This window comes from Cynocephalus volans, chromosome 14 (genome assembly GCF_027409185.1).
Source record: "Cynocephalus volans isolate mCynVol1 chromosome 14, mCynVol1.pri, whole genome shotgun sequence".
NCBI lineage: Eukaryota > Metazoa > Chordata > Mammalia > Dermoptera > Cynocephalidae > Cynocephalus > Cynocephalus volans.
The window spans coordinates 23,684,613-23,699,123 of NC_084473.1; the positions used below are offsets into that span (position 1 = coordinate 23,684,613).

Here is a 14,511-nt window from a genome sequence, read left to right on the forward strand (position 1 = left end):
TTTTCTAAATCAGGTCACAGAAAATGAATGCTATTTCTTTAAATAATATAACCAAGCTGATCCCTGGATTACAATTAGGTTACGTAACTTGCTTATGAGCTGCTTTTCATTAAGACTTGCAGTGGGCAGTTGGGCTTTATGTTTCAGAGCAAAGCTGGGAAGAACAATCCTGCTAAAAGCCAGAACACATGCCGTGTCAGCGGCAGGGACTGCAATAACTTCGGCACGGGATTGATTTCAGTGTAGGAGGCTCGTTTTCTCTGTAAATCCTTAAAACATCCTTTGTCCTACCAAACTCTGGTTCCAAATACATCTGAAACATACATGCTGAGGGCCCACAGCACGAGGAAGGATCGAGATGGCCAGGAGGTTGAGCCATGGGAAGCCCTCCAGGGAGAACATTATCAAGTTTCTGCAGAGCCCTGGCTCAGTTTCATTTCGTGCAGAGCACGAATTACTAGGAAACATTTTTTTTTAATGTGGCCAAGGGAGGTAACAAAAATCCTACTTCCAGCCTATAACCATATTTTTGCAAATAAGCATTTCATAGTTACCGTTAGTAAAGTACAGGGTGTCAGATCAGGTAGGAAACAAGAAGCTTAGTGTCAAACCCAAAGAAATGAAGTCTGAAGAAATTCTGGATGTGGGTTCATCAAAACATACAAACATCTGTTCTTAAATAAGGAGGTAAAGCCAACTTTCCCCCAAAAGGAGGTTGTTCATTGCTGTTACACAGGATACTCACTACAGGAGGAGACCACTTTTGATACTCATCTCATAGAAGATGATAAATGCTGGAAATTGGAGTTTTATAGTTAGAGTAAGCAAAGTTATCAGAGGATGGGACAAAGCACTCCTGACAACAAATAAACAAGGAAAAGCTCTGCTGAGACTGAACTAGAACAGGCTCATGGAAAGAAAGGACAGTATAATGCCAAAATTCTACCAAATGCAAAATTCTTTTTGAAATGGAATTATTGCATGGTGATTAAAATAGCAGTCAGAAACAATTAAACGAACTTGGAGCCCTTCATGTACTTGAAGAAACACCAGTAATTTACTGTATGGGAACAGCTAAAAGGATAATTCTTTAAGCAGCTAAATTAAAGCATGTTTTTTTAACTTTTGATGCATGTGATCTCTAACAAATTCCCAAAATAGAGATGAATATTTTGTTACAGAGCTGTATAAAATACTGATTAAAGAGAACTTTTTCTCTTTGAACTTATAGTTAACTTAAAAAACACTTATGGTTAACTTTTAACTTTCAACTACCAATACTTAATATTTATAGTTAACTTTTGTGAGTTTTTTAACTTAAGAATAAACTTTTAGTTATCAATACTACCAATGTAAACTATATGCTTGAATGCAAAGCTGTTCATTAATTCTGATGGTATTGCACATTAATCTTGGCTTCAACACAATCCAAAACTTGCCTAAGCCCTGTTGGTTGCTGGGGAGTCTGTGATTCTTATGTATGTGTCTAATTTACTAATGAACCTTGGTGTCATTTAGGGCTGAACCAAGCACATCTGAACGGGTCTGGCCGACCCTGGGCAGCTGGGGAAGGGCACCCACAGTGTACCGAGCAGGGTTGGAAGAACACCAGAGCTGAGATGAGTCAGAGGCTCTCAAAGTGTGTGGTGAGTCAGAATCAATGCCCCCACCCCACCCCAGCTGTAGCAAAAAAAAAAAAAAAAAGAAAAGAAAAGGAGGGGGGTGAGAGTTATAAATGGGAAGGTATTCAAGGATACACCACAAACCCCCTCTCTGTGACCCTTTGCAGCTTGTGTGTTGTGGGCCTTGCCTATTGCTAAGGAGGCACAGACCAGAGGCCACAGTCTAAGTGATGACCAGAGGGAAAGCCAGCAAAGCTAACCCCAATCCTAACACTAACACAAAGGACAGCAAGAGAGGTGACAGGCTGGCAGCACCTGTCGCTGGGGTATGATCACCAGCAATGCATCGTGGGAAATCTGCAAGTGATCCTGGGAGCCAAGGGGATGCATCATGGAAAGTCTGTGAGCTCTGGTGTCTCAGAGACTTGGGTTTAAGTTTAAATCCTTCCTCTGTCAGTTAAGTGTGTGTTATCGGGACAAGTCACTTAAACTCTGGGCCACACTTCCCTTATCTGAATAGGTGGTTGGTTTGGTGAGGGAGTGGGAGGGTGTGGGTTGCTAAACAGGATTTCATAGTGTTGCTTAGCTCAACACTGGGCCTGACATGGAAGAGGTACTCAATAAATATTTGTTGCATGAATTTCTTCGAAGGGATGCCACCACTAGATCACCCAGCTGGGGCTGTGCTTGACACCTGGTTGCCATGTTTTCCAGGACACAGTTTCTTAAGACCCCACCTACCATCCCCCAGAGATTTGGAGTCAAGTCTGTTTCATAATCTGGGAATTATCTATGTCCCGTGAGGAAAGATTTTGTAGAAAAGCTGCAAATGTAAATATCTGAAGTATTCAAAAGCTCTGTTCAGTAACCTACAGATGTGCACAACCTTCACAACAATGGCTCTCCCAGCCAGCACACCACCACTGAAGACTAACAGTTTGATGATGATAGAGTCAGAGGCTTTTGAGTCTTACTTCAGTATTAGTGCTCAGCTTTGGAGAAATAGCATTCAGCATGCTTTTGACCAAATTTTAGTAAAGCCTGCTCGTTGGTAAGGTTTTGTTTTAGGTCCACCCAACGGAAAGAATTACAGGTAAGGCACAGAAGACCTATCTAAAGCCAGTAGGAAGAAATCCTACAGAAGGAAATGACTATACAGATGACTGTAGTCAAAACGCAGCCTGTGGTAAGAAAAGCATGAAGACAGAGTCATGAGGCTGTCTTGTTAATTTTTGTAATTCTCACTGGGCCTATTTTTCTGTCACACAAAAATAACGATAATAATAATAATGATGATGATGATAATGTAATTGCAAACATCCTGAGTGCTTACTACATACCAAACACTGTGATGAGAGCTTCGTGCATTAGACATTGCTTCATTTAATTTTTACAATTCTCTCAGGTAGCTTCTCTTATTAAACTAGATTACAGATAAGGGAATTAAGGCAAAAATATTCTCTGGAAGATGCTGGAGACATTCATTTGCTTTTTCATCTGAGTTTCAGCATCATATAAAAATTTGGGAAACAAAAATGGAAGAAAAATTTTATTTTGTTTCTAGATGCTAGAAAGTAGATTTTGAAGGAGAAAGAAGAAAACTAACATTATTTGAATATTAATATGTGCCAAGTACCTTTACATACATGGTTTCTCTTAATCTTCATTTTACCGGTGAAGAAATGGAAGATTGGAGAAGTTACTCAAGTTGAGCCCAAATACACCTGATTCTAAAGTCCACGTTTTTTCCATTCTGTCATTAAAATTCTGGCTCTGCCACTTACTACCCATCAAAGTTACTTTGATGTTCTCAACAGCAAAATGGGGATAAAATGCCTGCCCACCTACCCCTTAGGATGTTTTGAGAAATGATGTGAAATAACCGAGGGGGTCTTTTATGAAACAAGCACGAATCCTGAGAGTAAATCATCCAAATTCAAATGAAGGAGATGTAAATGGAACTATGATAATGAATTAGGTATCCTTATACCTGTTTGAGCAAAATGCTGGGAGCGTAGAAAAGAGTTAGTACTGTTGCCTGGATGAGCCATCGAAGAGTTCATAGAGAAGGTAGCATTTGAGCTAAATCTTAGGATAAGGAGGATTTCATTAGGTTAAAAAAAAAAAAGGGAAATAGAGGGGGGACATCGTAAGGAGAAGAAATGGCAGAGGAGCAGGCACGGAGGTGCGTGCATGTGATGTGTCCAGAGCTGTAGAGAGTTCCACATGCCCTGCAATTGGCAGATGATCCCAGCGTGATTGGACCAGATTGAGAAGGGCCTTGAACGCCACGCTAAGGCCTTTGGACTTAGTTCTGTAGGCAGTTGGGAGCCACCAAGGATGACTGCCCAAAGAATCCATAAGGACAAAGAGTTGAACAGGGCCTTTTGCCATTCTGTTCTTGTGATGATCACAAAGTCCCACGTTCAGAACATCACAGTCTGTTGCCATGGAAATAGTAATGGGCCTCACTATGGGAATAAATTATCCTCATCATTATACCTTTCTCCCAAGGAACTCAAAGTGTTTGTTGTATGTGTTTTCTTTCTTTCCTTTTTTTTTTTTTTTTTTTTAAATAGCAGCACCAGATGGTGGTTAAGGGAAAAAAGAAAGCCTAAAGACTGTTGAATTAAAGGAGATTTCAAAGGAATGGAAAGAAAAACACAAGTTGAATTTTGAAAGGTTTAATCAAAACAGATGGCAGAATATCTCAGCCTGAGGGAAGGGGAAAACTGTCTCGGAACCCGTCTGATTTGGGAGCTTCCTCACCCTTGCTTCCTGGGTCCCTTTCTGCTCCTTTCTGCAGGCTGGTTAATGAGGAAGGAAAGACGTGTATAAATGTGTGTGTGTACGTGCACGTTCGTGTGTGTATCAGATAATATAAATGCAAGACACAAGAATCCACACTGTTGAAACGCCTTTTTAATTAAGTTACGATAAATACTGATTTATTATGCACGTGATCTTTATTTTTAGACTGATTTTTTTTTTTTTTTTTAATAACCAGCAGAAAGTTTTATTACCTTCACAAAATTTTGTCTGCTGTTTCCACTTTGGGGGTAAACTATTATTTTTGTTTATCCAATTTGTACACAGTTTCCTATATCATCCTATTTTAATTCAGTCCTCGGAATAGGATAATCCTGTGAGGTAGGCATCGTTATTCTGTGTTACAGAGGAAGACAAGGCTCACAGAGATTACAAATATTGCCCAAGTTGTTTCTTAGTGGCAGAGCCCTGATCTGAACTCTGGTTAGGTCAGGCTCTTTCTTACCAAAACTCCAAGAGACTTCTGGCACCACCATTCCAAAACTGAGAGAACCTGAGCAAGTTACTCATCCCTCTGGGCCTCAGTTTCTTCTATATGATGGAAAAGCAATGCCTACTGCAGCATTCTTTCTTTAGAGGTGTGGGCATGGAGTGCAACTTTAATCTGAAGAAAGATAAACACTATGTACAGTTCTGACATTCTGTGCTCTTCGTTTGAGGCCTCTGAGCCACTGTTTTGTCAGGTTCCCCGGGTTATTTTGAGTAGATAAACCGTGTTCTAAGATTGAAATAGTTATTTTAAAAGAAAAAAATTATAAAATGCAAAAGGCAGGGAGAAGTTAGGGCAGTGGGATGCTGGAGCGGTTACATTTACACAAGTATTTAATGAGTGTTTACTAAGTGCCAGGCACTGTGCTAGTTGGTGGGGACACTAAAATGAACAAAACAGACAGGGCTCAGCTATCCTAGATAGCCTAGAAAAAGAGCAGTCGTGCAAGGATTTCTACCTGGAAGCTGCATTTGAAACGGAGTTTTAGCCATTATCCTCTATGATAGATTGCTTCCTAAATTGATATCTTATGCCTCTTCAAAAAGGGAAGGAAATTACATGACTCTTAACCTGCTCTAACAAATATATCTTAGGCATCTCTCCCTATTCCCCCTTCTCTTCACTGCAGATCATCCTTCCCACATTCAGTGCTTCTCAGCTTCCTGAATATTTCTGAGGTTTAGCTATGAACCCCAAATTAGATGGATAAGAGCAAAAATGCTTGAGTTTGAATCCTTTTTCATTCTATCTTTTATGAACGTCAGTATTTCATGGAAATGCACTACCGGCTGATAACCCAACTGTCTGGCTGCAGATGATAGTTTTACTGAGTGGGAAGGAAAAGAGAGACGGGCGAGGCAGCTGCAGTATAACAGAAGCAGAATCCCAGCCCCCAAGTTCACGGGCTCCTTATTTTCATTCAGGATGATTGTGAATCCTTCCACAGTACAAAAGGGAAAGTATTTTTCCATAAAAAGCTGTACCTTTAGGTTTGGATGTTTCTAACACACACTCTCTCGAAGTACTTGGTGTTCTCTGCTCACCAAGTACTTGGTGATCAACTCTGATCCGCCTTACACAGTTCTGTGTGCAACTAAATTTTACTAAAACTTAAGTGAATTTGCAAGAGTTTCTTACCCAAGGTCTTTGGACATGGAGCTGGCAGGAAAATAAAAGAACCTTTTCTGAGGAAGAGGACTAAGGTAGAAACAGAGATGCACATCCCAAACAGGTTATAAATGCCAGGTCTTTAGAAATTTGGGAAAAACCATAACCAAACAGGGCCTGGAAAACCTGGAAAGGCAATAATGGGGAGCAGCAGTAGGGAGCAGAGAGGAGGAAGGGCTCAGGAGGAATGCGGGAGACAGAGGCCATTGTGGGGTTTTGTGCATGTCCATGGCCATCCCAGATTCATTGTAAGGCAAGGAGAGAAGGACTTAAGGAGGATTGGCCATGGCCATGGAAATGATTTTGGATTTTATTCTAGGAGTCATTGGATTGGATGTTTGGAGTCAAGGAGAAGGAGGATCAAGGATATCAACCTGAGCAACTGATGGAGTTAATTTATGGAGTTAAAATTTATGGAGATAAATTTTAGACAAAGGCCAGGGTCAAGAGAATCTAAAGAATTTCATTTTGCCTTTGTTAAGTTTGAATTGTGTTTGGATACAGTTGTGTCTGAAACTCGAGGAGAGGTTCATGTTGGAGAAATGAATTTGGGAGTTGTCAACATGTAGATTCTTAATGCCATGGGAATTGATGTAATCACCCAGGGAGAGAGTGTGAAAGTCCTTATTATGATCTTATGATCTGTATTTTAAAAAAAAATTTAAGGTGGGGGAGGTCAAGTAGCTTGTCAAATATTCTGCCACCAATGAATGGTAGAACCAAGATTCGAACTAAGGCCTACAGGAGGTATAAGGAGAAGTTACTACTGTTTTTGTTGTTGTTGTTATTGTGGCTATTATTTCTTGCTGAAGTTAAGGGCTTGACTCCATTACATATATGTAAAACCAGCCTAGCACCCTAAACAGCCCTATAAACATCCTCTGTGATGATGCTCCAGCGCCCTGGGAAGCCCCAAGGCTCTGCCTTCCACCTGTCATTCTAAATTGCCTACCCTGTCCTGGGAGCTCCAGTTCCTGTTCCTTTGCCCAGCACCTGGTTATTTCTGCCTCTTTGCCCAGATCCTTTGGCCCAATGCTTCAGTGGGACTCTCTAATTGGCATGCTACCAGCTTTGCGCATGGATGCTATCTTTCCCTTGGCTCCATCAGTTACAGCCCACAGGCCAGACTTGCCTCATCTCTGCGACTAATCCTGGCTACTAGATCCCTAAAGCAAGTATGGGTCCCTGGGCACAAGCTTGTCCAGGAGGAAAGTTCAGAAAATATCCTGTCTCTGTCCTTTAGTATATATTCCTTACATTTGAAAGTATCCTGGATATTCTTTTTATGCCTACCTTATTTTCCCAGACATGAGCTAATCTAATAATATAAGATTTTCTCTGTCTTGTACCTTCTGATCCTTCCTTCTTGCCTTTCTCTTTCATCCTTCCCTCATAGTCTTTAATGATTTTTTAAAAGCTGCTTTACCTCCTTCTTCTTGTTTGCAGCTGTCCTTATTTTTCTTGAAGACTTTTCACCATTTCTCTTCTGTGTATTTCTCTCTCTCACATCGTATCTGATTATTCCTAGCTTCAACATTTAAAAAAATAGTTTAAACCTCACCATTATCTTTTGACATTGATCAATTCTACCTCTTGCTCCGAGGTGTTTTGTCAAAATTCACAAATGTTGTTTGGAAGAGGGCTAGGTATTTAATCATACTGTTTGACCTTCAGGTGGAATGCACATATTGGCTGTTGGTGGTCAACATTCATTCAGATTGTCTGGTAGCCACGCTGACCAGCTATTTAATATATTAAAGATCCCCTGGCTAAAATATTAACATTTCTTTGATAGAGGCACACTGAGAATGATGACCAATTGGCCTGAGTATTCGCAGAACCTAAATGTCAGTTTATAAGGTTCTTGTGACCTATCCGTGTAAGTTTCCAGTGACCTATACATTCTTTTTGGAAACAGTGTGACGAAAGAAGCTCAGCAAAAAATTCAAAACAGAAGTTTTATAGGTTTTCCTTGCCAAGGGTTGCTGCTGCTTCTACTACTCAGAAGGCTAGAGTGCCCTGTACCTTCCTCCAGTGATTCTCCACCCTTGGGGAAGTATGAGAATCCCTGGATGCAGGGGAGAGGGAAGTTTGAAAAAATACATTTAATATTAGAATATAATTTTATATTTGAAAAATAAAAGGCCTTTGTTTTTATTATGTAAACTAAAGAAAGTAAAGCTGAATATATGCAGAAAAAAAATCTCAATAGGGAGGCCAGGGAAAGGGCAATGTTTTTCTAACATCTTTGTTGTGAGTCACAGTAAAAATTACATGTTATATCTTAACTCAGTACATGTTCATATGTGTGTGTAATTAAAACGAAAACAAAAATGTTTTTAACGGTGCATAATCTTTTTTTTAAAAAAGCTGGTCATGACCATCTAAATTGATTTTGTGACCGACATTTGAAAAACATTTCCCTGAGGTACTAGGTGATAGTGTCAGTCTTGGGAGAAGGTAAGATTTTTATTATGGAAAGGAAGCATTTTTTAAAGAGCTGACCGTGTCCTTGAGATTGATTACTTTTCTCTAGGGTCCCTGCTACATTACTTTCTTTTATTACAACTTGCATGGACAATGAGTGAGAGAGCAAAGCCAGTTTACTGCAGCTTGTGGAAATCTTAGATTATGTACTATATGAAGTAAGTAAATTATAGCTATGTGCTTCCATTGTTTAAACTTAAACTTATCTAATAACCTATTAAGAGCTTGATTAACAAATTGTTTTATCTTGTGAGTTTTAGTTCTGTCAGGTGACTTTTACCTCTCATTGTAAATGAAGGTCTTGCTCTTAGCTCACTTGGCTCACAGGGAAGCAAAGTCCTATTTTCCCTATAGAGTTGAAACCTCGCCCTTTCATACAGGATGGGTCACATTCCACTCAGCCTCTTGAAATCCCAGGCAGTGATATTCTGATTCCTCCCCACCCTCCACCAATATTTCTTGCAACTGGCCTCTCTTCCTGGCCTGCCTCATAATCTGCTTTTTAAGTAAACCCTCTTCTAAGAGTGACTTTCTAATTTTTTCTCCTATATTCTGATCCCACAGCTCCTATATTCATATTGTCCTTCCATTCTCAAGAAGGAAAGAGCAGAGAACAGGTATATCACCTACCCTGTCCATCAAGCAATTGTACAAGCATAGTTTTTTAAATCCAATCTGCTATGTGATTTTTCCTGGTGTAAACCAGCAGGATTCATTCCAACATTTCAGACTGGTGGGAGGAGGTGGGGTCTACTTTATGGCCTCTGAATAGGCACAACTACATAGTCTTATTATTCTAATTATTGGGTATGGGGTGAATACAGCACATACCATAGAGTGTTAAGAACGCAGATTTTATATATTTTTTTCCCTTTTTTATTAGCATATTCATTGTCACAAATCATACTAATTCTTTATGCCCCTTATCCAATCTCCCCATCCCCGGCCCCTTCCCCCTTCCCCCTTCCTACCAGGAGCACAGATTTTGGAGTCAGACAAACTTGGGTTGGAGTCCATAACCTGACACTCACGAGCAGCTTGTGACCTTCAGCAAATTACTGTCTCTTTTAGCTTTGGATTTCTCATCAACTGACGGAGGTGATCATATGGTCTATTTTCAGAGAAACATGGTGAGAATTAAAAGAATAATGCAGGTAACACAGAACCTAGAACCTAGTAAGTTCTTAGGAAATGATAGCTATTATTGGATATTATTACCTCTGGGAAAATGTAATTATGATAAGTAAGTCCACACAATCAAACTGAAATTAGAAGGCTGTCTTGCTTGCTCGAAATACATCTTTTTGGTTTGTGGCTTCTCTGCTTCTCTCTGCACATCCATTTTTCTCTGTCTACTGAGAGTTTCCTCTGCTTTATCATTGTTTCTTGTCTCCTTAAACTTTGGTTGGCAATCTGTCATCCTTTTGATTTCAGCCATTGCTGCTGTGTTTCTTAGTCCAAAAACCCAAGAGAAGAAATCTGACTTGCCTAGCTCACCTTTTGCAAAGGGCAGCCCCAGGTCTGAGGTCCACTTCTTCTTCAATCATTCATTATTTGGTTACTTTTGGGAGGAGATGTGGCGTGACATCTCCAGGGGACTTATTTAAGAAGATATACTTGGGAAAGAAGGTCAAAAATGGGTTATCTCTAATTGAATTTCAGGTTCAGCATATATCTTAATTTTGATCTAAAGAGTCCTAGTAGATGACAATATAGATCTACAAAAGTGATAAATTGTGCAATTAACTAATACATCCACTTCGCAAATAGGAGTGATCCTTCGCTTTGTGAAGATAACTCTGCTTTACATGAGGAACCATCATAGGATTTGTTTAAACAGAAAATTCCCTTTTTTGCACACATGAAACTATTTATTTTACAAAGGGTGATTACCTATGGCTATTTACTCAGCAAGAGAGAGAGAGGTTTCTTTTCTCACCACTGTTTGCCTCACAGTTTTTATATGATACTCAGTCCAGTTCATTGATTTCCATTTTAAGTATAAGCAACTCTTTTTCACTGTTTTATTTATAGTTGCATTCAGTGGGCAAATATCCTTTAGTCAGCATCTCTTTTTACTTTCCCACTTTATTCTTTCTTTCTATCTATTTATTCCTACATCATTTATTTCTCGTCTTAGTCTTCTTTGCTTTTGCTATTTTCTGTGTATATCCAAGGACATTGATAAATGAGTTTCTAGCCTACAGTGTTATAGCAGCCCTCTCCAGGCTTCCATAGCACAGAAATACCAGTAACATTGTTTCTCAGGTGTCCTGTGAATACTTACTATACCAGGCAAGTGATGATAAGCTTTAGTTCCACATTTGAGTCCACACCCCAAATTAGGTCAATAAACTAGAAGACACAGCCCCCTACAGAAGCATGTTTTTTTGTTGTATGTAATGGTCCTGACTCATTAGCTCCTTAATTCATTTCCACACATAGGTTGGTTATCTATTATCTCCACTTTGATGTTCTGCCAACATCGTAGCATATTTAAAATTGAATTTCTTTTATTCTCACTCAAATTATATCCCCCTTTCAGTTTTTCCACTGACAAAGATAATGACGATGATGAACTGTGCTGCCTTTCACTTGTGCTGTACGTCACAGTTTGTGCTGCACTTTCTTGCACATCATCTTATTTGCGCCTTACAAAAACACTATGAGGTTAGTAGAGGAACTTTACAAATGAGAAAACTGAGCAAAGAGGGGACAAGTAACTTGTTTAAAGTGGTAGAGACGGGCCTTGTAACTCTCAGTCCTGTGCTGTAAGCTCAGGGGCACTATCCTGCACCTCAAAGCAGTTAGACAATTCCCTGCCTGGTCCACACTCTCATCTGCTCATTTCTCAGTCACTGTAAGCACCTCTTGTTTTCCATGTTTCTTCTCTAATTCATCCAGAAAACATTTGTTGGAATATCATGTTTATTTTGCATATTTTCTCTCTTTCATATTTTCATTCCTCTTTTTCGTGTGCATTTCAAAGTATAATTCTGGCTTTGTATCGGGACTGAAATGAGGGTCTCTCACAGCAGCTGCTGAAACAGCTAACACTACCCTGTTTGAATAATAAGTATCTATGGATAATTGGAAAAATAATGTGTAAATATGCTGCTCTCATGATATCACTCCCTTGTGGCCTACATCAGCTTCCTATTTCCTATTTTGGAAAATTCAAGCTCTGCAGGTCCTATATCCAAGATTGTCTACTAGCTGAATTTGCTGACCTTGCCTGAGGTAGTGCCGCACTTAAACCATCTGTCCCAAATTCAAGGGCGCATGTAGCCAAGAGGCTACCTTCAGGGGAATAGATGATGTATCTGTCCATTTTGGTGATGCCAGAAGTAGCCCAAGGGATAAAAAAGGAACAAGAGTTATTGTGTACCTTCTTGCTGCCACCAACAACTCTGGTATTTTACCTGCTTTATCTCATTGAAAGCTAACATCTACCCTACAAAACAGAGAAGAGTAGGGGTTGGGCTTGGGGAGTCTCAGCTTGGCCACCTAGCTTTGATTCAGCCCAGAGTTCTGACAGGTCTAGGAATGACTGGAAGGCAGGTGGAAGGGGATCTCTTTGTCTGAAGAATCAAGGAGATCCAGAGAAAGAACTCATTCTAAGGACAATGGGGTAAATTTAGGTGAAAGTGGGAGAGATGTCATGAATATTGTAAGCTGCCTGTCTCTAACATTATGAGCTGACTCTGCTCAGGGGATTCCTGCCTTAGTCTAGCGAGACTGAACAAAAGAGCGGAAGCAAACAAAGCCATTTCACTTGAAAGATATTAAGGCAAGATAATAGGACCTGAGGTGCCCTTGCTGGGCTGCTCATGTGGCAGAGTGCAGCCCATGGGACTGTGGGGGTACTGTGGGGGGACTGTGGGAGCAGAGAGCACACAGTGACCTGGGAGCATGAAGGCACTGGGCACCTGTGGCCTCAGGCCTGGCCTTGACCCTCTGGCAGCAGACTTCAACCCAGCGTACCAGAGCCAGAAAACAGGGAAACAGCAGACTCCATTGGCTGTTTCTATGACTGTAATTTCTTAAGGATACATTAAAAAAAAAAAAAAGAAAAGAATACTTATGAGACAACCACTGCCTCCATGTTATATGCCCCCTCCCTACTCCTAGAGCCATTTGGGAGGAAATAAAAAAGACCTATTTCACAAATGTTAGGGAGGAGGCAGGACCGGAGAAATAGTAGCTATTTGGCATATTTTCAGCCACTACTTATTCCCCCCACTGACTGGTATGGCCCGGGAAACAGATCACAAACATATTTTCATCTCCATCATATGGTGAGAAACTGAGGCTTAAGAAATTTAGTTAAGTCATCTAAATTAATACAATTGGGAAGTGGCATAGCTTGGATTAGGACTTAGGTCTTTTTGTTTTTGAAGCCCATGTTCTTTCCACTATATTATTTGTTCCGCAAACATTTATTGAGTGTCTACTGTGTGTCAGGCACATGAGGCAATGGAACTGCCCAAATGAACCTTACACCCAGTGGCAGAGATTGACAGATGTTCACCAGAATCCATAGTCTCCTCTCCTCCTTGGACCTATAGCTACACTACATTTCCTAGATTCCCTCGTAGTCGGGTCTCAAGTCAGTTGAACACGAGTGGAAATGATGAGTGGCACTTGCAGACCTGGTCTGCGAGGACCTCCCTCACGTGTTTCTGTATGCTGAGATGGCTAGCACATTGTTGCAAGCCACGTGTGGAGAATGGCAGAGCTGCCTCTACTGATGGGGAACATTTGACTTGTCCTGCTACATGATCAAGGAGTCCATTTGTATGGTGCTGGAGATGTTATACATTTAGGAGTTTATTTTTTAAAGCATTAGTTATGTCTTAATTAAAACACACTCTTTACATGAATACTCCCACCTAGAATGGTTTTCTTTTACCAAAAGAGTTACAGATAAAGTTTCCTCCTATTTAAACTACTTTCTAGAGATAACTTTGAAAATTTAGTGGTGTTGGATGGAAAACAGTCTACTATTGGCCTGAAGGGGCTCCTGCTGGCTGATCAGGCACCACCAGGGACCCACGAGAGGAGGCCTGCCTTGGTCCCACATTGCCTACAACTTGAGGGAGTAATTCTACCTAAGTCCGGGTCTGTATTAACTATCCTACTTTGCAAAAAGACTTGATACTAAACCCTCCAACTCGGCCTCTATCAGTTATAATAAAGGTAACATTTTAACCTCTTTTCACCACTCTTTTGTTTTATTTCTCAATTTGTTCAGAACTCAGGTTGGAAAGATGGTTCCTACTTACTGGGACCCCTCAGAGACTTCAAAGTTATGACAACTTTTGGATAAATCAGTAGTCAGTGATTATATTATGATGCTTGTATAAATAATCATCACAGTTGAACCAAGTGGTATACTATGATTATGTTTTGTTTCCAGTTCAAATTTTTTCCGGGAGTTAATCAATTCCGTATTTTTTATTCTTAATTTTTTCAGTCTTCTATAAAGGTATCACTATTTTTTCCAACTTCTACAATTTCTCTGCCAAAAATCTTCAAACAGTACACTAAAAGTACTTACCCATAAAGGAAAAATTGATAAATTGGAAAACTAAAATATAGAACTTATGTTCATCAAGTGACACGATTAAGAGCATAAGAAGGAAAAGCACGAAATAGGAGAAGATATTTGTAATGCATATATCCAAAAAAGGACTTGTGTCCAGAATATATAAAGAACTCTTATGTATCAATAAGAAAAAGAGAGACAACACAATAAGAATATAGGCAAAAGATTTTAACAGGCACCTCACAAAAGAGGATTTCAAATAGCCTGTAAACATATGAAAGATGGCCAACTTTATTAGTCATTTAAGGAAAATAAATTAACACCACCATGAGGTACTACACAACTACCAGAATGGTTAAAATTAAGAA

General features: G+C 39.9%; 1 pseudogene; it reads left to right on the forward strand.

The window, feature by feature from the left end:
• Positions 1-358: 358 nt before the first annotated feature.
• On the forward strand, positions 359-992 carry LOC134362478 (peptidyl-prolyl cis-trans isomerase FKBP3-like; annotated as a pseudogene).
• Positions 993-14,511: the final 13,519 nt, after the last annotated feature.